Genomic DNA, 21,922 nt, shown 5'->3' on the forward strand with positions numbered 1-21,922 from the left:
TTCTCGGTTTTCTAAGATATAGTCTACCTGTACTGACCAACACCTGCAAGACAAATATTCGTGTTCTGCAGGCAGCACAAGCTCAAGCACTCAGAGTCTGCCTTGGTTTGCCCAGATGCACCTCAACAGAGGCAACTATTGCGATTGCTCGGGACCATCCAATGCGAACTCACATTACGGTGGAAGCCCTGAGAACGCACATCAGACATTTTGCACGTGCCACCTATCACCACCTTCCAGCACTACCTTCGGACAGGCACCAATCATCATTCGCTAAAACTATCATCAAATACAACGACAAACTGCCATCGGGCTTCACCGCTGCATCTAAACCATCGATACCCCCTTGGTATCTTATCAGCCCTACAGTCCATCTCAGTGTACCAGGAATCGGAAAAAAGTCTGAACTGTCGTCGCCTGTGCTCAAACAACTGTCTCTGCTTCTTCTGCACGAGAGGTACGCGGACAGGGAACACATTTATACCGATGGTTCCACAAACATCCAGTGTTCGTCCGGTGCTGTGGTTGTCCCAGCAAAAGCTATTACCATCAGATTTAGGACTGACCACCCAACAACATCGACATCTGCTGAACTAGCTGCTCTTCGCGCTGCACTTCGTGTCGTCAATCGGGAGCCACCTCGGCAATGGTCAATCTTCAGCGATTCAAAGGCAGCCCTACAATCTGTACTATCAGCTCTGCATCGCGGGCCATTCGAACAGCTCGTATTCGATATTAGATGCCTACTCCATACATCACAGGAGAAAGGACACCATGTGACGTTTCAGTGGCTGCCAAGTCACTGCGGCGTCACTGGAAATGAAGACGCCGATAATGCCGCTCGGGCAGCTCTTGAGGACGCACAAGAAGAGGCCATACCGCTTTCACGATCCGACGCAGCTAGCAGACTTCGAGTGCTTGCACATGAGATCACGCTATCTCTATGGTGCACACCAAACAGCCAGACCACCCAGAGCAACCGTCAATACCACCTGCCCTCTTTGATGCATCTCTATATGCCAACTGGACTGCGTCGAAGAGAGGCGACCCTGCTTTATCGCTTATGGCTGGGGGTGGCTTTCACCAAATCTTACTCCTTCCGCATTGGAATGGCCGACAACGATCTCTGTAATGCCTGCCTTTGCGAGGAGACGCTGGAACATGTTCTGTGCGACTGTCCTGACTATAACGTTCAGCGACAGTCCCTGGCATCTGTTCTAGCGCGCCTTGACAGTAGACCATTGTCGCTCGACACGATTTTCACATGCCGCCGACAGAAGATATCGCAGGTGAAGGCGACAAAGGCACTACTTCGGTTTTTGAAAGAGACGGGATTGGACAAGCGGCTGTGAGAGTGACGTCGCGTACCATGCCAGAATGATGGACTCCAACGGACCATGTGTGTGTGCTGTGATATGTGCTCTCTCTCCCTCTCCCCCTTCCCCATCTTTAATCTCCCCCATCCCTCTCCCATGTGTAGGGTAGCAAACCGGTTAAGCCATACTGGTTAACCTCCCTACCTTTCCTTCTCCACTTTTTCCTTCCTTCCTTCCATCTCTGGTTGGCTACCCTGTACCGGGGGAGGGGGAAGGGATGCGATAGATGAGAGAGAAAGAACAGAAAAAAACGCGCGCACACACAATACGGAACAGTTTCTGTGGGCGCCATCACGCAGTCTGCAAAAGCGTTACATGGTGTTACACAGTGTCAACGTCCCACTATTACATACTATGTCACACAGTGTACAGTCACAATTTGTCACAATGTCCAGTGCGCTTTAAATAACGCAGTAGTGCCTTCATAGCGGCTCGCGCTGATGTTCGTGCAGGCCAGCTTCCAAGAACGTCGTTTTCCATTAGCGGGCGCTTGTCCAGTTGGTTTGGCGTGGCTGAAAGGGCTACTGTTTGCGGGTTGAAGCGAGAAACACATTTTTCAATTGTTAATGGGAATTGATACTGGCCTTCCATTACATGTCATTTTCGTTAGCACGTGCCCTGTTCACTATTGCGACTATGTGGAGGAAAGCCGCTGCACCAAGTGCTTGTCGCCGGCGTCTTTTATACCACGCCCGCATTTTCTCTGGCAGTGTTAGTTATTGGTTCGACTACAAACAGTAAGCAAGACCTTGGGAAAGTGAGAAGGAGAGACACGTAGCCATGTGAAAGGTTGACCGCAATGTTGTCACACCGGCATAAAACCCGTCAATTTTCAAAGCCAAAAACTGTTGCACTGTTTTTTGTTATTATTCTTAATTTTTTCTAAGCTAACGAACAGCACTTTGAAGTTTGCCAATATACTTGTCCGCCACGCGGAAGCGGCGATGCAAAGAACAGCTCCTAGTTCTTGAAGTTGCCTAACATGTAATATTCGTGATTACTTTTCGGAGAATATAGCGTAAAGAAGAAGGTGCGAAGAAGACAATAAAAAGCGCTTCTAGATTAGTGACAGACTCGCGCCTCACCACATTAGTGGCCCATCAGACATGTCGCAGAAAACCCTGCTCTCGTGCTGAACGCGGCCTCTCTCATCTCTGGCCTTCTTTCTCGTCACTCGCGATCAAGTGCAAAGCTGCGCAGGCGCTCTAAGTTTCCTCTCACTTTTACTTTCACCGCTAGCCACGAGTCGTGCCGGTGACAGGATTTTAATTAGATTCTTCTCGAAAGCAGCAGAAGCCAGCCAGCCTTACTCTGTAACTAAAGGCAAACGGACATGAACTCGGCTGAAACTGCCAAGCTGCCGCCAACCCAGAGTAGCTTTGTTTGTGGTCTTTACGCTCCGGGAAACCACACGAGTGTACCAGCTTTGAGCGTTTTGACTAACGCGAGCTGTCGCCTCCGAAAGCGCCTCCATTTCTGGTCGACGCGAGCGAAGGTCTTAACCCACCGTCTTCTAAACTCGGTGTATGGCAGCGGGTGGAGGGGGGTTAAGTAGGCTTAACCCCCCTCCACCCCCGCCCTCCCTCCGACCCACACACACGCACACCTCCCATCCCAGGTTGCCGCTACCACACCGTCATCACTCAGCCTACTCCCGGTTTCTTGAAAAACTGACTGTTGCGCCTAGCGAGCTGCCTCTGTGACAGGCAGCTGCCGGCGACGCGCCGCGAGGGTGGCGTGACTGCGTAGCCATACGTGGAATCCCAGCAGCGCACGCATGCATACGCGTGCACAGCCGAGCGAGCAAGCGCTTTGAAACAGGTATACATGCCACGTCTCTCACGGCACACTGTTTAGAAGCACTATGCAACACCCCCACCCCCATTTTCTTGCCGATCCTGCGGCGTTAAAACCCACCCCGAGGAAGCGACGTTAAACACTTTTCCCCCGACGTCCAGCGATCAATCACGGCCAGTTCTCCTGCCCGAGTCAGTGTTCAACTCAAGCGCTGACGCGCCTCCTTTCCTGCCGGGACCTGCTTGTAAGGCGGCGGCGTCGCGGCCCATGGATCCATTTATTATGGCAGGCGCCCGACGACGACGCACTGCAGCTGACACCCGCGCGGTTGCCGCCGAGTTATGAATGTGCGCAACACTTCTGAGACATTGCACGGGCCACGCTTGGGCTACGAAGGGTCAAACCCGTTTTCCAGCTTGTTTGCCGGAGCGCCCTTCGGTCCCGCGGTGAACGCTGGCCCCGGTAGCATCAGCAGAGCTAGGCCGCTTAGCCTTGTGCGTTAGCAAAGCACGTGCCCGTTCCACCGAGAATGTCATCAACTTACAGTAGATTTCAACAACTCCTTCAATGGCTGCATTAGTTTTTTAGCCTCGCCACAAAACAACGGCTCTGATCTCCTGTAAAGCGTGCTTCTTTACTTGGTGACTCATGAAGCAGAAAAGCCAACCTCAAATGATGAAGGAATAGCATCAGCTGATGAATCATTTTACCTACACTCTAAAAAAAGTTACGCCCTTTGGGTTTTATTTTGTCCCCAAACAATAATCGTCATCTGGCGTTCACGCATTTCCTTTCTTTAACGCTGCGAGCATCTGTCTGTTGGTCTTCATGTGGTTGTAACTATCGGTAAAGTCGACCCACTCGGTTCCGCTCTTCTCGTTCATCGGTAACCAGTAGGCTTTCAGAATCCTACCCATCGTTCGACCTGCCACGCAATGTTTAATCTTGGTTATTTGCACCCTCCTGGTGATTACTTCTTCATATCATGAAACATGTCACTGCGCTTGTGACCAGACAAAGAATTCTACCACAGTTCTACAGCGGACATACTAATCACGTGTGGCGTTTCGTGAAACCTTCTGCGAGGTCCACGCCCATTTTCGCAAGGCAAGGACCGAACACACCACGTGACACTGATATCGTACATAATTTTCTCGATGGCTTCATCAATAAAACCTTACCTGCGTAACGTTGCTCTGGGTTCACAAAAACTTCGGTAGAAGCGTGCCCCAGCTAAACGGGTTGGTACGTGTCAACATCACAAAAGCGTTAATTAGACGTTTTCCACCAGGCAAACACCCACCCATCCATCAGCGCTAATCCAGGCGTCAAAGCTACGTGGACACCGACTCTTGACGGGTCCACAAAAGGCCGCCATCCCACCTTTACCTGACAGCCTGAACTAAGGATGAAGGGGCCCCCCATCCAATGCTACCGAACAACGATGGCGACCTGGGATTTGCAGGTTGCTATCCTGCCGCATATTCCCTAACGTCGGGCTTCGGAGGCAGGGTTACTGCGGAGTGTTGCGAGCATGGGCGCAGATCCGAGGATTGGGTTTTGCTGCTGAACAGTCTTCAGTTTCCCTAGTCGACTCGCCTAGGGAAGACGACGGGATTCGAGCAGTGGGACAGAGGGTCTTGATATGAACTCGGACGTTTAACTTGCTCCTGCATAGAGTGAGCTTCCGTAACTGGAGCCATGTAACTAAGCCAATAAACCCTTTTGCCTTCATTCTTACAGCCCGACTTAGCAGTCGATGGGCTTGGTAGATTCCTTGCCCTAACGCCACACTAGCGGCAACAGGGTTCATTGAAAATTTTAAGAATGTAATATAAGTGAATGTTCGCCACTTCTTCCTAGGGGTGATTGTTTATGCTAGGGACATTTCCGACGCATAGTACCACCGGCCTAAGCTCAGCTTTTTCGATATTCACCACGTACTCACTACCCATACAGTACGCGAGAAATCTCTGTCAATTTTACACGCACGTGGTATTTACAAGGTGCGTGTGACGCACGTCGGAAAGATGGATGACTCTGCGCAAACTTTTCGCTGGTCGCGTACAGCCAGTTCGGGCAATCGAAGCCTTCGCATAGCATGGCACGCCCATCTTCTTCAGGCTCTTCGAAGTTTGCGAACGCAAGGTGGTTTTCGGCAGGCCAAAAGTACAAGTTCGACGCCCCATATTATGCAGACCTTCGAATTCTCTTCGCAAATCCAATTCTCACTCTGTTTTGCAGCACCTAAATTTTGCAGGGAAGTAACATGTTGCGGGGGCGAAATTGAACTTGATTAACGGGGCAGGGAGTGGAAGGGAAAATAAATTACTTCTGCAAACAAAGAAGACATGATTTGAGATGCTCAGCTTTGCTGCACGTCCAATCACGCCACTAGCCAGAGTTTATTGTAACTTTGACGTAAACAGCAGCGACAATCATCATATTTCCCACAAGACCTATGAACATCAAACAGGACTGCGAGCCTATTCAGTGCTGCTTCTTTAAGGCAGTTGAATTAAGCAACATCATTATGAAAGGCATATTTCTAGAGTGGCACATATACCTGGGGTCATTTGCACCAGCAGAGAGAGGCTGATTATTCAACAAAGCCGGCAACCAAACAAGTAAGAAGTCCGCCTGTCACACTTGCATTAAAGAAAACATGTAGAGACTTCTAACGGAGTCTAAAAACGTGATGGTGTCACTTATACGCTATACGGCAGGTTACACTGTGCACTGTCTAAAACGTGCAGTTTCATAGCGACCACGGCACATAGCTGCCATGAGAAGTACTAGCAACTGTCTGTGGGAAGGACGCGACAGGAAATCAAGAATGGTAGACCAAAATAGAGACAAATCACAATGACACTAGCGGCAGCAGTCGAAGTCGATGGCACTTTTCCACGGCTCCCAGTCAGCTCGGAACGGGGCTTTAGAAAGTCTTTCAAAAAGCGAGTGGCGAGCGCTCTCATAGCGGGAGAAAGCTATCCGAACCTAGAAATATGAAGCATTGCAACACCGGGAATGATACACAAAATCTCAGCTGCATGGACAAGTCGGCCGAATGCGCCACTCAAGCATTCCAGGGATTCCGTTCCAAGTTCCTTCCGGGGCACACCTAGCAAACTATCCAGGATTGCAACGGCAAGGAATAACGGAGGAGGCCTTCTCTCTTCAGCCACAAACTAAACTCAAACACCGCGCATTACTAGAGCGCAGTTCCGTTTCGCGAGTTTTATTTTACTCCTCATTCGGCCGCGGCCTTGCGAAGGCGCGGCGCAAACCTTCATGACTGTGTCTAAGGCTTGGCGCAACAAAGAAGATCCCTCAGTAAAGGAGACAAAGCTGCAGCGCACCAAAGAGCACATAAAAAGAAAGAAAGAACGAAAACAAGAAAGAAAGCTACACAGGGAGGATAGTGAACACAGCTATGGTCCACGGCAACGCGAGGATGTTTACTCCGACCGCTGCGCTCACCGCGCTCCTGCAGCGGTGGCCCAAAGTCCGCGAGAAGTGCCGGTGGTGGCTTCGGCTGGAGGAGCACATTCTTCACGGTCTTCTCCTTTCTGCGCGTGTTTGTTTGTTTCAGTGTAATTAAATTGCTCGCTGCATCGCTGTTAGAGCGCGCACGCGCGTGTTTCGTTCCTGAGATGGCCGTGTGGGCCGCTGCTTTTTGGAGAGAGAGGCTGCCTTCCGGGCTCTGTTGCTGCGTGTGAGAAGCGAGCGCGCTCCTCGCTCCACTGCCGGACCGTTTTTTTTTCTATTATTTCTGCGCTTTTGTCCCGTTCTAAGTGCAACTTTTGCGCTCCCACGTGAATGCGGCAAAACAAAAGAGTGAAAAATTGCCCGGAACACGCAAAATAAGTGCGCCATCTTCGCTGCTCGCTTGAGCATACAAATGGCGCACTTACGTCCTCTGAGCCTCGAGGCGGCGCGAGCTCACCTCTCTTGCCGAAGAACAGCGCATCGTTTAGCGCATCCACCTTTACTCCGCCGCTATTTCTCAGCTGTCGTGCAGTGAGTACCACACGCCCGCGAATATCTTCCTACGCCCAGAAGTAAAAGGCAATGGACTTTTGCAAAGATCTGCCGTTTGGAACATCATACTGCTTGTGCAGCAGCTATGCCGTCACAAATGCGGGCTTCTCGCTGCCATAACGGCTGAGCAATAGAAAGGACAAGAAAAAAAATTACGAAGGCAGAAGGAAGTTAGTTGTACGGAAATTGAAAAAGCTGCGTAATTTCGTATGTCAAGCAATGGCGAATGGAAGGAGACAGAAACTGGCTGTGGCACAAACGTATACGATTTAAAGGCGCGACAATACCGACGGCCTCGCTGTGAGCTGAATTTTCATGGGGGAAATAGAACATCTTTTTATTATGCCCTTTTGTTACATCGCGGGATTTTTTTTTCTACTTTGACCAAAATCCTGTCGACAAGAAAAGCTTTTGTTCAATGTTTGCTATCGCGAGCGCTTAATGAAATGCCACTGCGCAAAGTTACAAGCATTTTTTCCGAATAAGTAATTTTAAGTCCATCCTCCCTAAATATATTTCTCTTTACTCCTAAATCTAGGAAGCGCTTGGCCGGTTAAGCGCCACTTTTTCGGTTGTAAGCGTTCGCCAGTCGACCCTTACGAATTATAGAGGGAATGGAATTGTCCGCTAGCGATGCGCTAAGCTTATTGAAACATTGGAGTTACGAAGTTTCAATCACAAAGAGTAGCAAGCGAGAAAGGTATCACGTTCATTGAGCATGCATACACCCATTCTTAAATTATTCGAGCTTTCTTTCTTTCTTTCTTTCTTTCTTTCTTTCTTTCTTTCTTTCTTTCTTTCTTTCTTTCTTTCTTTCTTTCTTTCTTTCTTTCTTTCTTTCTTTCTTTCTTTCTTTCTTTCTTTCTTTCTTTCTTTTGTGTCATTGTTGTTGTCGTTAATTTTGTTGATTGCTGGTGCCAGCGCTGTTAACAATGGTTCTAAAACCATTGTTAACAGCGATGACACTAGCCCTCAACTTCCCGTAAACAAACTAAAACCCTACTTTAATCGAAACATTTAGTTCATTAAAGATTCCAAGAATGTATATCGAGCAGTACTACGTATCATCTGGTGACACTAATTACGAGGGGACCTGATTTTTGACAGCCAGACTCGTTTCACAGCGGTAAGTAAACAGCTATTGCTATTATATAGGCGCTACAATCACCCAAAAATATAGTCGGGTTCAAAAAATCGCTTCTTCTTTTGCTGGTCGTATTTTTTTTTTTTAGGAAGAGAAGTTTCTTCTTTGCGCAAGCAGGACGCGTGCCTTCTTCTGACCAGTTCCGCTAGGTGTGGAAGATTGCACGCATTCTGCCGAGTGCACGGCATTGAGCAACGCCGAGTGGGTCTGCCGAATTTCAGCAAGCGGTAGCATATTCCATTCAATCGCAGTGTCTTCTTTCTTTTTTTTTTGACGAAAAGAAAAGAGCTAGTCTTGCGCCAGTGAGGCAATATACCACGCAAAAAATACCTCTAGTGGGCAGAAAGACACGTATCGCTATTGTTGGGCCGCCAGGCGAGCAGACATAATGCGTTTTGTGCAAACTCCGTCTTTGGGGTTCGTCTAGCTGCAGGAACGGGAAAAAGTAAATACGAAGCGGCTGTGCTAGCTGATTTGACCTGCAGTGACGTGTGCTCGGTAAAGTAAATGCGATCCCATAGCGGCAGCGCCGCGGTAGAAGCACTTCGCTGTTTATTTGGAAGCCAGGCCGCGCCGGCAATTCGATGCAACAAATACCGAGGACATCATCATACCTTGCTGGTGAAGCAGCGCACTGACACGGACACAGTGAAGACAAACAGGAAAAGACGACACTCGCTGCAGCGAGTGTCGTCTTTTCCTGTTTGTCTTCACTGTGTTCGTGTCAGTGCGCTGCTTCTCCAGCAAGGTATGATGATCACTCACCAACTAGCCGAACTTTCCATTTACTAAATACCGAGAACGCCCATCTGCTGAGATTTAAACCTCGTCGAAGAGCTCCGGTCTTCTTTCGTTACCGAGCTCGTTACAAGAAATGGAAATGTTTACCCAAAAGAACACGTGCCTGTTTCTGTGTGTTATTGCATGCTTGCTGCAAGGTAATGCTTCATCTCTGAAAGTCGGCGCTCAAAGAGTATGCCGTACATGATAAGACCTATAGTACGCGGCCAGATCATATGCGAGTGCATAACGCGGGTACCGTCGACAGCACAATGAAACAAATTTCGGCAGAACGCGTCTCACGATGATGTTAATTCGATTAGCATTAAAAAGTGCAGCGACACACTATAGACTATTGGTGAAAACACCTTTATTTACAATCTGTAGCCGTGATTCCTACATTTTCACTGCTCCCGGTACATGCGACACACGCCTTCTCCGGGACCGGCCCCCCTTGCTATGACACTCGATCGCCAGGGCCGGCTATGACTATGACTGCAACGACAACGACTGCATAACGACGATGCAGTGACGACAATGGAATGACGAGTAGAGAATTTCTTTTTCGTTGTCCTTCTTATTCGTCTATATTTACGATTCTTATTTTATGTCATTAATGTATACCTGTTACGGAACGACAAAGGCAATATGACGGCGACGGGATGATGACATTGGGGTGACGATTCTGAAATGGCGATGGCATAACGACTACAGCGGGACGATGATCACGTGACGACAATAGGATGACTATAAGTGTACGATGGCATATATGAGAATTGGATGACGAAGCTAGAAAGACGACAATGGAATGACCCCGACGTCATGACGACGAAGTTATAACGACAAATGGACGACGACTACTGTGTAGCGACCACGCAGTGACGACAATGGCATTTCACTGGCGGCATAATCACGATTACACGACGACAGCATGATTATGATAGAATGACGAAGTCGTTAAGAAGATGACGGTGTGACCGAAAATTGGATGGCCTTTCTGAAAATGATGACGATGGTATAATGACAGCGTGATGAAGACGCCATAACGACACTGGTATGAAAACGACTTAATTTATTTATTATTTATTTATTTTCAATGCTGCTGCTCTCAACCGAGAGCATAGCAGGAGGGCAATACAAAAAGATAGGAAAGTATACAAATAGGCAAATGTGCAAATAGTACAAGTATATTAAATGTAGAATAAAAAGGGTTACAGTAATAAAAACACAGGAGTGGTTACATAAGTATAGGCAATGCATTTTGCAGTATTGTAAAACGTAAGAAATAATGGACAGAACTGTAAAAATAAAAAAATACATTAAAAATAATAATAAGCATTAATAACAGTTCCCCGAAGAGGCAACCAACAATGATTCAGGGTAAGGGGTGGCATAGCATGTGGTTAGTGCAACTCTAGTCTTTTAGTACCTTCAATTGCACTAGTGAATTCAGAAAGTGCTTTGGTTTTTGCGATGGATGGGTGCAGTTGATTCCATTCCCGTATAGCCAGTGGAAAAAAGATTTAAAAGCTTCATTGTTGTAGGAATATTCGGTTGGATTATTGGGGTGGTTTTGACGTGCAGTTCGAGATTCGGAAAATGATATGTAATTAGATGCGTCTATTTTAAAGTTGTTATGTAGAAGCTGGAACAAAAAGTTAAACGTGCTTCTTCCCCTCTCTCTGATAGCGTTTTTAGACAAGAAGCAGCTAGAAGATGAGTGGGTGAGTCACTGCGCCTGTACTTATTATGTATAAACCTTATTACTTTCTTTCGCACTCCGTCCAGTTTGGCTAAGTTAGTCATCGTGTGAGCGAACCAAACCACGTCTGCATATTCCAGGATTGGTCTCATGAATGTCACGTAGGCGAGCGACTTAAGGGGGGTGGGTGCTAGCTTTAGGCATCCTTTAAAAAAATAGTTGACGTAGTGCAGCTGCCGCAATATTGTCAATGTGAAAGTTCCATTTAAGGTCAGCAGTAAACGTGACATTTACATATTTATGCTCATTAACTTTAACTAGGGCTGTTCTGTGGATTGCCTAGACAAAATATGATGATTTTTTTTTCTGGTCACGATGATTACGGCGGACTTTTTTACGATAACTGACATCTTCCACTGGTCACACCATTGAGATATTACGTTAAGGGATGCACTCAGAGAACGATGGTCTGCATGATTGTTAATTTCTTGATAAATTACACAGTCTTCGGTGAAAAACTTAATGTTAGAAACGATGTTCGCTGCAATGTCATTAACAAAGATTAAGAATAACAATGGCCCAAGAACTGATCCTTGTGGTACTACTGAAGATACAGAAATTGTTTTCAATGTTGCATGTTCGAAAAATACAAATTGTATCGGGTTTAACAAAAGATGTTTAATCCAACAGGTGATGGGCCTGCTACCTAATACGCTTTCCACTTTTGCAATTAACTTATTATGGCACACACTAATAAATGCTTTTGATAGATCTAGTAGAATCATATCTGTTTGGCCACGGTTATTCCGGCTAAGCGCAAGGTCATGTACAACCTCAGTCCATTGTGTAATAGTTGATAAACCATTTCGGAATCCGTCATGGTTAGGGGAAAAAATTTACTCATTCAAGGAAAACTGTAATGTGTTTAAATATAATATGTTCTAGTATCTTGCACGATGTACTGGTAAGAGATATGGGCCTATGATTTGGTAGCATATTATTATCTTCGGATTTATGTATTGGTATGACTTTAGGTATTCTCCAGTCTGATGGCAGTTTAGCTTATTGGAAAGATTTCCTGAAAACTAAGCCGAAATATCTGCTGCACCATTCTTCGTACCTTTTAAGAAAGTCGTCTGGGATGCCATCTGCGCCACTAGATTTCTTAGAATCAATATTCAACAACAGGTTCAAGATACCGGCATCTGTAACGTTTAAGTCATCGATGCTCATAGTAATGCATGAATCAATCGAGGGTATACTCTCTTTTTCTACTGTAAATACTGACTGGAAAAATATGTTAAATGAATCAGTCTTCATTTGATTTTCTTCCGCAGACAGTTGTAGCTCCACTACGTTTCTACCGAAGTGTTTCCAGAACCTGTGGGAATTATTTGTAAGGAAATTCGAAAGTTACGTTAAAATAATATTTTTTTGCTGTCTTGCTTTTATTTCGGAGATCTCCTATAGCGCACGGGAGTTCTGAAGTTCTCGTGTGGCTTGGATTATTCTTTGCTTTTTATGAAGTTGATTAACACGGCGCTTCGCCTGAATAACCTCTCGTGTGATCCACGGGCTTGACATTTGCTGTTTTTATTTATTTTTCCGGAGTATACTTATCAATACAAAATAAAAATGCAATTGATTTGAACGTAATCCAAAGAGTACTTATATGATAGGATGCGTCAGACGCCAGCTGTGAAAAGCTGTGCAACTCGTGGTCTGAGTGTGTTAGCACACTGCTGTTATCTACCCTGTGAAAGTTGATTATTACTGAAACTTCGCTATGATTTGTTATTGTACTACTAAGTGGCAAAGTGCTTATTGATATGTTGGGATCTGAGATGCCTTGAATAACATCTGGTTTGATAGCACTTGCAGGAAGTGTTGGCTGAGAAGAGTAAGGTCCAGAATGTTTTGTACTGTGCCTTGTGTGCGTGTAGGTTAAGTCATGATTTGTTGTAGGTTAAACGTTAGCATGGCATCAAACAGAGAATCTGAGGCTGAGGATGAGTGATGCATGGTATTGAAGTCTATGTGAGCAAGGTTGAGGTCAGCCATCAGTTATATTCTCAAATTTCGCGCGTGTTGTTGCATGAGCTCTTGAATAGCGGATATGCGTTCATGACGGGCTCCGGTAAACACATCCAGTGAACACAGTCCCCGAATCACATGCAAGGTTGCAAAACACAACCGCTTCTAAGTCATGTGGCAAAACGATGAAAGAAAAATAATTTTTTTTTTATCAGTAGAGCAACGCCACCCCTCGTGTCAAACGAACCTTACGGATAACGGAGTAATTGGGGGCGCGATTTCGTGGTCGTAGACGTGCGGTCTGAGCCACGTTTCAGTAATTGCCACAATATTTGGTTCATATTCAAGCAAAAGATTTTCGAGAGCTTCGATTTTGTTTAAGATACCCCTAGCATTTATATTTAACACAGTTATTTCTTTGATTGTGCGTTTCAGCGAGGGAAAGGCCGGCTCTTGTGTCGTCCCCTCTTTTATTTTATTTTTTTCTTGGTGGAGCACTGTGTCATTTTTCTCATCGTTGCAAACTAAGCCTTTGCCATTAATGTAGTTTGTTAGAAGCAAGTGATACCTTCTCGTGTTTTTGTCGGTTTTGTTCTGCACTGTCGCAAAGCTTTCTCCTGACTTCCCGTATCTTGCGCGAAAAATCTTCACTACTGGGCAAGGCAGTGTTCTTCAATTTGTATCTATTCTTTATTATGGTGTTTTTTTTTGCCTCGAGTTCTGTAGTTTAAATATAACTGGCCTAGACTTGTTGGGCTATGCAATTCCCAATCGATGCATTCGTGCAATTCACTACTGGACAAGGCAGTGTTCTTCAATTTGTATCTATTCTTTATTATGGTGTTTTTTTTTTGCCTCGAGTTCTGTCGTTTAAATATAACTGGCCTAGACTTGTTGGGCTATGCAATTCCCAATCGATGCATTAGTGCAATTGCAACTGGCTCAAGCTCGAGTTTTTGATCGATAATACCATTGTTTACGGCTTCTTGCAGGCCCTCGCTCGTTTCACCTTCCTGTTCTGCAAAACCGTACACAATAAGATTTGACCGGCTGCTTCGATTTTCGAGGTCATCTTTTTTCCATAGTTTCCTTTACCTGCTCAATGTTTAATATTTCTGATGGCGATGGCATGAAGACGACGGCATGACGACAGTCCGATGATGAAGCTGCAATGACGGGGCTGAAACGACCACGACGGCTTCACGGACACGAGCCCATACCTAGTGGCCCAAACTAGCAGGCAAGTTGAGTCACCGAGTCAGCAGGCAGGCAGGCAGGCAGGCAGATAGATAGATAGATAGATAGATAGATAGATAGATAGATAGATAGATAGATAGATAGATAGATAGATAGATAGATAGATAGATAGATAGATAGATAGATAGATAGATAGATAGATAGATAGATAGATAGATAGATAGATAGATAGATAGATAGATAGATAGATAGATAGATAGATAGATAGATAGATAGATTCAAAGTAGCTGAAGTAAGCAAATAATGATAATCGTGTTACAAATTAATGAATACGTGAAAAAACTGTATCTCAAGAAGCGCTGTTGTTTGCTAGTAGGAGTCATCACACATAATGTTTATGGTCGCGAGGAGACCCGTTGACATGTTCTGTGTTACTGTCCTCGCTACTGCTCAGAGGCAATCGCTCGAAACTGCGATATCCCACTGTGATCACAGACCATTATCAGAGTAAGCCATTTTGAAATGCCGATCTGATAAGCCATCGCAGCTGAGGTCGATGAAGGCATTGCTACAGTTTTTAAGGACAACAGACCGGCACAATCAGGTGTAGCCTAAATTGGTGCTCGTTGTGCTGTACGTGATCATGTGCTGTGATAGTCTGCGGTGAACGTGACCGGCTGTGATCATGTGTCTGTCTCGTTTTCTGCTTTCTTATCTTTCTACATCCGCTTCCCCTCTTACCCAGTATAGGGAAGCAAATAGGACTTTCCGCTCGGGTTAACCTCCCTGCCTTTCTCCTTTCTTCTGTAACTCCCGCCTTCTCTTTAATTGAATGTTTTATTCATATATATTTTATTACTATTCTCCTCCTGTAGAACATACAGAAGGGTAGTTGCCGAGATGCTCTATTCCTCAAACATGTCGCAGCAGTCGACGCAGAAGTCGGTCTCAGAGCCTTCAAAGCCCTCTAGTAGCGTCATTTTGTGGGTGAGCAATTAAACGTCAATTTAACGTCCCCGTTATATGGACGTGTGAGTGCATGCGAGACATGTTGCGGAAACCTGCACTTCTGAATATGTTTAGAACAAGTTTATTCTGTTAGGCGTTACATAAAAAATGAGCCATTTCTTTAGTTTAGTCTTTATAGTTGAAATCCAGGGTATCACGGAATCCCGTCTAATCGGGAACAGGCATGACGACAAGCGGGAACGCCGACCAAGAACAATTTGTTTCACTAAACATTTATTTTCCTTCGTCGGCGTTCCGTTTTTAATTCAGTTACACTCCAGCCGCATTTTTGCCGTCGCCGTCACCGTCACCGTGATGCTCCGGATAAAGTCCAAGGAAGATAGCACCCTTGAATTAGGAAGGAACAGCGCCAACTAAGACGATCACGAGACGGAGAACGACACAGGACAAGCGCTTTGTCCTGTGTCGTTCTCCCTCTCGTGATCGTCTTAGTTGGCGCTGTTCCTTCCTAATTCAAGTATGCACCATCTAGCGCAAATGAATGTTGTCCTGAAAGATAGCACCGTCGCCGCACGTTGTATGCTATATGCGCAAGTGAAAGTAGGCGAGGGAAGCCGACGATCGCGGCTTAAGAAAGCGGATAGCAGACGCGCCGTCTTCCGTCGCCCATAAGGCCGATGAGGGAAGGGGAGGTAGGGGGGGGGGGGGGGAGCGCCGTTGTGCTCCAGCAGGAAATGCGCATTTTGCGAACGGGCGCAAGGGGAGGCTAACAATGGCGGCTCAATCTCGCGCGCCATATATGGAGGAAAGAGGGCAGGCAGCGCGGGAGGGAGGGGGCGGTGGCTCCGACTCCGCCATGAAGTGCGTACTTAGCAGGGCCGCGCGCGGGCGCGTGCGCCGTATCTTGAAACGGATCTGCAGACGTCTCATACCTTTGTGCGCGCTGTGTTCTCGCCGCTCTTGAGTTGAAGTGATAGAAGACCGCACGAAAGTAACTTCGCTCGCTACTGCTGCTGCAGATATAAAATAACGTACAGCGCGAAGGGCAAGGACAGCGATAGACGACATACACAGCGCTGACTTCCAAGTATTGCGTTGCCACATCGTGTGTATATATACAAGAAGAGGCATGCGCAGAAAATGTACGACAGTCACATGGGGTTCGCTGCTGCTGCGCTTCCTCGCACCAGCGTTTTGACAGCTAGTGTCCGCGCTCATTGAGTGTGACGTGTTCGTGTTTGCTTGTGCGCACTGACACTATGCTTGTTAATCCAGTTAGTGAGCCAAGGTTTCTAAGTTTACATGGCCGATAAATCTACTATCCTTACTTCGTATAGCTGTCTACTAATTTGCTATCGCGAACGATGCTTCGCCTTTCGGGTGAAACTGCAACTTTTTTCGTCAAGTCTTTATAGTTTTCAGTGATGGAAAACGAGGAGAAGGAAGGGAAGGAAGGAAAGGTATGCAGGTCAACCAGACGCACGTCCGGTTGACCTCAACGTCACGCGGTGAAAAGCGTCAACTACGAGCTAAAGACTCCCGCTTTTTTTTTGTTTTAGTGCCTTCATCTTCGTCGCATTATTTCATGTTCCACTCGATGTATGTTCTTCGTAATCGCGTATTTGCTTATACGCCACTGAATTCGCCCTGGCAGAGGTTGGCGCTGTCTCGCAGGCCGGGATATGCGCAGGCATCTCGTTTGACTGCACTGCATTTAGCTGGAGGAACGCATCAGCGCCATTGCTCCTCGGGCTGCCTCATAAATGAGGAAAACTGGGACGCTGCGCACGAAGCTTTCTGTAATAGCACTATCTCTTGCCGCTTTATTTCTTCGTTTACATTTCTGTGCGAACTCTCCCTCTCCCACATACTACGCATTCGCCGAATCCCCCCACCGCAGGCGCTCGGCCTTTTCCTTTATTGCCGGAAGAAACAGTTCGGGCGGCCAGCACGAAATACTTCTTCCGCTATCACTTCAACGATGCCCATCCGCGTTCGCTGCCTTCAAGGGTCGTTCTGATGCCGGGCCCTCAACCCCCTCCTCTCTGACCACGTTCCTTTGCGCTCCCTGTATTTTCGCGTGCCTCCGAGGGCCGGTAGCTTCGCGAAATTGGACTTTTAGAAAGTTTTGGCTCTTTTTATTTCTTTAATGAGGGGAAATTTTATTTGTGCGTTTTGAGGTTTAATAGGCGGAGCGAAAGCAATTACCACTGACCCCGCATACGAGAGGGCCCTGTTTAAATGCGCAAACATCTCGGCGAGAAATGAGTGCCGGTCGTAAACGCACACATCGCAGGCGTCCGCATGGAAACGGCTACAGAACTTGCAAATGCGTGCCGTAATGCTGTTCGCATGAAGTACGCTATGATTTAGATGTTTTTAAACAGGAAAATAACCGCACGAGCACATCGTCAGTGCTATCCAGCGCGTCAGCGGGGGTCATACAGCGTGATGCTTGAATTCTGTCTTATCTAAACCGCCTGCAGCTAAGATGACCAGCGCTATCTATAAATGTCAAATATCATCGCCCGCAATACAATTTTACTCAATATGGTCTTTAAGGGCCAATACGCTTCTTCTAGATGAGTTTGTCAGGATACAACTGGGCGAAAAATGAAGCAACGAACTGCCCCGTCGCCAGCGAGTACGCGCCTGCGCCCGAAGACTTCCGAAAGGGTAAGTCTGACTTCGTAATGCCAGAAAGCAACCGTCATGCAAAAATGGGAGCACGTGTCCACGCTACCGCTCAAAATCGTGATTGGTGAGGCGCCTTCTTAGACGGGCATGGCGACTCAGGTTGCGCACAGTTGCCACTCAGTACCATAAGCCAGATTGCATCGATGGCAATACTTTATTTTCCCCCAAATACGAATTTAAACATTTGTCAGCCTCCTCTACCAGCTGCCTGTTGGTCACCCACCCAGGCAGGAGTAGGTGTTTACATGATTCAGAACAAACATTCGTTGAAGTTGCTGACGGGGCACTGCACTGGAAGAGAAAAGCACACGCATCAATCCAATGACAACGAAAACGCAAAAATGCAATAATTACGAATGAGCTAGTGCACTTAAGAAAAACAATAGCAATAGCTATATAACGACGTCGCTTTCGGAGCCTAAACAGAGCATATACAATTTACGTAGTATTAGGGATGCCGATCGGGACGCCGCATCTTCAAATTTCATTTCTGGGAGCAACAAGTTCGACCTCCATCTTTTGTTGCAGAACACAGGATCCGACCATTCATCCACAAAAAAAAAGAAAAACGACAGGAAGGATAGACCTGCGAATTAATGTTCTTATTTGCCAAACTTCAGCAAAAGCTGCTTACGAAAATAAAATCAGATGCCTTGCATTCTGTCTTCATATACCGTATACGTTCGGGCCGGCACTTAATATAATCAGCCCCAGGTATCACGGAGTGAGGACGTGCACGTGAGCTAAGCGATTTGTAAATCCGTGCACGTCCTTGTCATGCATGCCTTCAAGGCCAGCCCATCATCATGTGGTTGCATTTTAGCCTTTACAGCCTTGGGGGCAATAAAGTCGGTCCCTGAGGATCTAGAAAAAATATCGCCAGCAGCTGATTCCCATAATTTCCAAAGGCGTACCGTAAGCATGAAGGCGCCAACGAGCTTGACTTGTATAATGGTTTTATTCTGCAGAGCAAAGGGACTCTACATATATAAAAAGTTCTTGCCTTTGGACTTCCCTGGAAGGGTCCATGCGGCCATTTCTCAGTGGCGGGACTCTGGCTGCAAAATTAAACTGACGGATTCTTATAGAGGCTAGCGCAAGATTTTGAATCTGATGATTTCCTCCGATTTACCGAACTCTATACCAGACAGATACTTAGTGCGCTAGCGCAAGCAGTTGGCACAGCGGAATCTAGTTAAGGCTGCACCCTTTGTCACCATTCCATACTTCCTACGCACGAAAGCTTAAGCTGTATTTAAATAAATGTCATAGATGTGGAATAATTCCAACTCTTACAGGGCAACCGCCTGCAAACCGCTTCTATGGTTAATGTTGTGCTGTGGCTTAGATTATAGTGAACATTTGGTGCCTCTAAATCGCTCGAATCAAAAGCGTTCATTTTAGAAATCATTCACCGCGGTGGCAGTTCGGTGGTTGCGAAGCGCTGGCGTGATCTGCATCAGTCAGAGGGCCGAAGAATAGCTCTGAGCACGCAACCTCCGAAATATAATGGACCGCAGGCACTGTGCTCCCCGTTTTACGGGCACCCCTACGATCTAAATATGCGTTTGAGGTAAGCGCAATAGGGGCAACGTCTGTCTCGATAATTGTCATCGCCAAAAGGTCTTGAACGCTCCGCTCAAGCCTCTTTATACTTGTGTGCGCAGGGCAAGCCGTGCGAGTGGGACCGGGCTCAAAGAAGAATGATGAATCCTGCCGGTCGAAACCGGGAGAGAGCGGTTCGTGGTTGGAATATTTTCTGCATTCTACGCGTCGAAATAACAATTTACATTTGAGTTATTATTGCCCTTTAAATTGAACTAAATTGAGAAACGTCCCCCAACAAAGTGATCATTACTCCAATGGACCGATGACGTTTATATTTGATAAAGTAGTATGCTTTCTAGCTATCTCTCAAACAGTTACAACTTTCATTCCTTGTGGAGAACGCAAGAAGAGAAACGTGCAGCATTAATTTTAAGAAAAAAACAAATGGCCTCTGTAAAAAAGAGAAGTTTGAGACTACCCGCATTCGTGATTACAACAGTTTGCTGCTTTTTTTTTCATTCAGCGCTGTTGACCTCTGTATTTCGTAAGGAAGGAGGAGAGACATTATAAATTTTATTCGGCATTCAGTAGCGGAGTAATGAAAATGTCTAAAAAGCAGGGCGAAAGATCAGGATAGAAGAAGAACACAAACTCCAGGACCGGCGTCGTTTGTGTTCTTCTTCTGTCCAGATCTTTGCGCCCTGCTCATTACATATTCAAGCATAAACCACCTAGCCCAACCAAGAGTTTTACTTGAGTAATGAGAGCCGCACATGGAGATCAAAACTGTCGAGAAGAGCGTGCATTAGACTTGTAGTACCCCGTTGCTACCACGTTGTCGTTCATAGACCTTAGCGGTGTAAATATTCACAGCATTTCAATTTCTTTTAATAATCTTACCAAAGTATCAACCGGAGCGACGGTCAACGTTATTTTCGACAGCGCAGTTGCCATGTACTCCGTGGGTTCATATTTGCGATTTACGCAGGTGCGCTCCGCCACGCGGTGCTGACCGCTGTGCTGGCGGATCGTCTCCCTGAGATTATTAAAGAGAAGTATAGCTGTACCCTCACGAAGACACTCGCAAGGACAGCTGATAATTTCGTTCCTAGTGGTCCAAATTTGGCAGCAGTGAGAGCGTCGCCATTCACGTACAGCCCGCCCTCGAACGAATGGCGACCAATGGGCAAACCTGTGTAGGAAGTAGGACTGCCTACTACATTCACCGCTGTGATCTTTGTTCTTTGTGGCCTGTAAGAAGAGAAATGGCAGTGCAAGATAGCTAGCAATGGTTTACGAAAGCTGGCATGAGAGAGACGTATATTTACATTTTTCTACATTTAAAATGAAAGAACGCGAAACATCTGCAGAGCAGCGGAGGTATTAATACAACGTTCCCTGGGGCGTCTCAGCTCAAGTTTGTTTAGTCATGCGCAGTTCTTAAAACAATGTGCTGCTAATCGGGATACATTGCCTATTTAACGAATAGCATAGGCTATATATTTCAAAATCACAGGATTATCACTTGGTTGGCTTTGTTCTTGAATACTACGCCGGTTTTCTTCTTCTATTATTTCATTATTATTATTATTATTATTAGTAGTAGTAGTAGTAGTAGTAGTAGTAGTAGTAGTAGTATTGTTGTAGTTGCTACATTAAACATATGTTGCCATTACGCCCGAAAGGCGGAGCATCGATAGCGATAGCAGATTAGTGGACAGCTATATGTATACGAAGTAAGTATAGTTTCATCGGCCGTATAAACTTGTAAACATAAGCACATAACTAAATTAACAAGCATGCATGGTGTCGCACGCGCGCACAAGCCAACATGAACACGTCTCACTCGATGACCGCGGAAACTCCCTGTTAGAACGCTGGCGTGAGAAAGCGCGGAAGCAGTAGCGACCGAACTGACCTTCGTGCGGCCGCTCGCATCAACGCGAACTACGCCGCGAAAACACAGCGCAGCGCGGTATCTGTACCCATCGCCGATTACTTTCAAGATACAGTGGCGCGGCCGGGTGCGTGCAGCTGCCCGGGCCGGCCGGAGGTCAACGCGTCCCCCCTCTTTACCCTCCGCCGGAAGCCTTGCGCGCGACGGGAGGCGGCGCGCTTCCTCCCTGCTTTCCTCCATTGCGTGCGCGAGATTGAGCTGCAATCCCCGGCTCACCTCGCACGATTTCACTTGCAGATACAGCATACGGCACGCTGCGACAATTTCATCGCCCTTGGACTTTATACGGAACCTTACGACGACGCCGACGACGATGGCAGAAACGCGCCTGGAGTTTCCATATAATTCCTATTGTAATAAAAGTTTCGTCAGGAACCACATTAGGATGACTGTCGACGTTATTGTGATTAGCATTGAGGCAATGTATAGTGACACACCGTATTGCCACCGCTGAAACGCGTCATGTACGAGCCGCGTGCTGCAGCCGGGCTCCTCCTCTCTCGCGCTTCCGTTTGGACACTATGCGCTATCTAGCGGCGCCGCCTTGAAATCTGCGCTTGGCGCGGGTCTGGATGTATATATTACGGGGGTTTAATTCCGCCCAGCACCGGATAAATTTAGTTTCTTTTTTGTCATTGAAGAATAGGTGGGCTTTTCCGCCTTCGCTCGGTAAACTCTCC

The 21,922-nt window shown here is 46.6% G+C and overlaps 2 long non-coding RNA genes across 3 annotated transcripts in view; one reads left to right on the forward strand and one right to left on the reverse strand.

Moving 5' to 3' along the window:
- Positions 1–21,548, forward strand: part of LOC139056886 (uncharacterized) — a 59,733-nt gene extending 38,185 nt beyond the window's left edge. The window contains exons 3-6 of one of the 2 annotated variants that reach the window (XR_011512464.1): positions 10,828–10,862; positions 13,867–14,114; positions 19,405–19,476; positions 21,480–21,548. This is a non-coding gene — a long non-coding RNA (uncharacterized lncRNA). The remainder of the gene's footprint in view (positions 1–10,827; positions 10,863–13,866; positions 14,115–19,404; positions 19,477–21,479) is intronic. The other variant, XR_011512465.1, reaches the window with a different exon arrangement.
- LOC135915176 (uncharacterized) overlaps positions 17,899–21,922 on the reverse strand; it is a 63,860-nt gene continuing 59,836 nt past the window's right edge. The window contains exon 4 of the long non-coding RNA XR_010568532.1: positions 17,899–18,028. This is a non-coding gene — a long non-coding RNA (uncharacterized lncRNA). The remainder of the gene's footprint in view (positions 18,029–21,922) is intronic.

Source organism: Dermacentor albipictus, chromosome 1, assembly GCF_038994185.2.
Source record: "Dermacentor albipictus isolate Rhodes 1998 colony chromosome 1, USDA_Dalb.pri_finalv2, whole genome shotgun sequence".
Lineage (NCBI taxonomy): Eukaryota > Metazoa > Arthropoda > Arachnida > Ixodida > Ixodidae > Dermacentor > Dermacentor albipictus.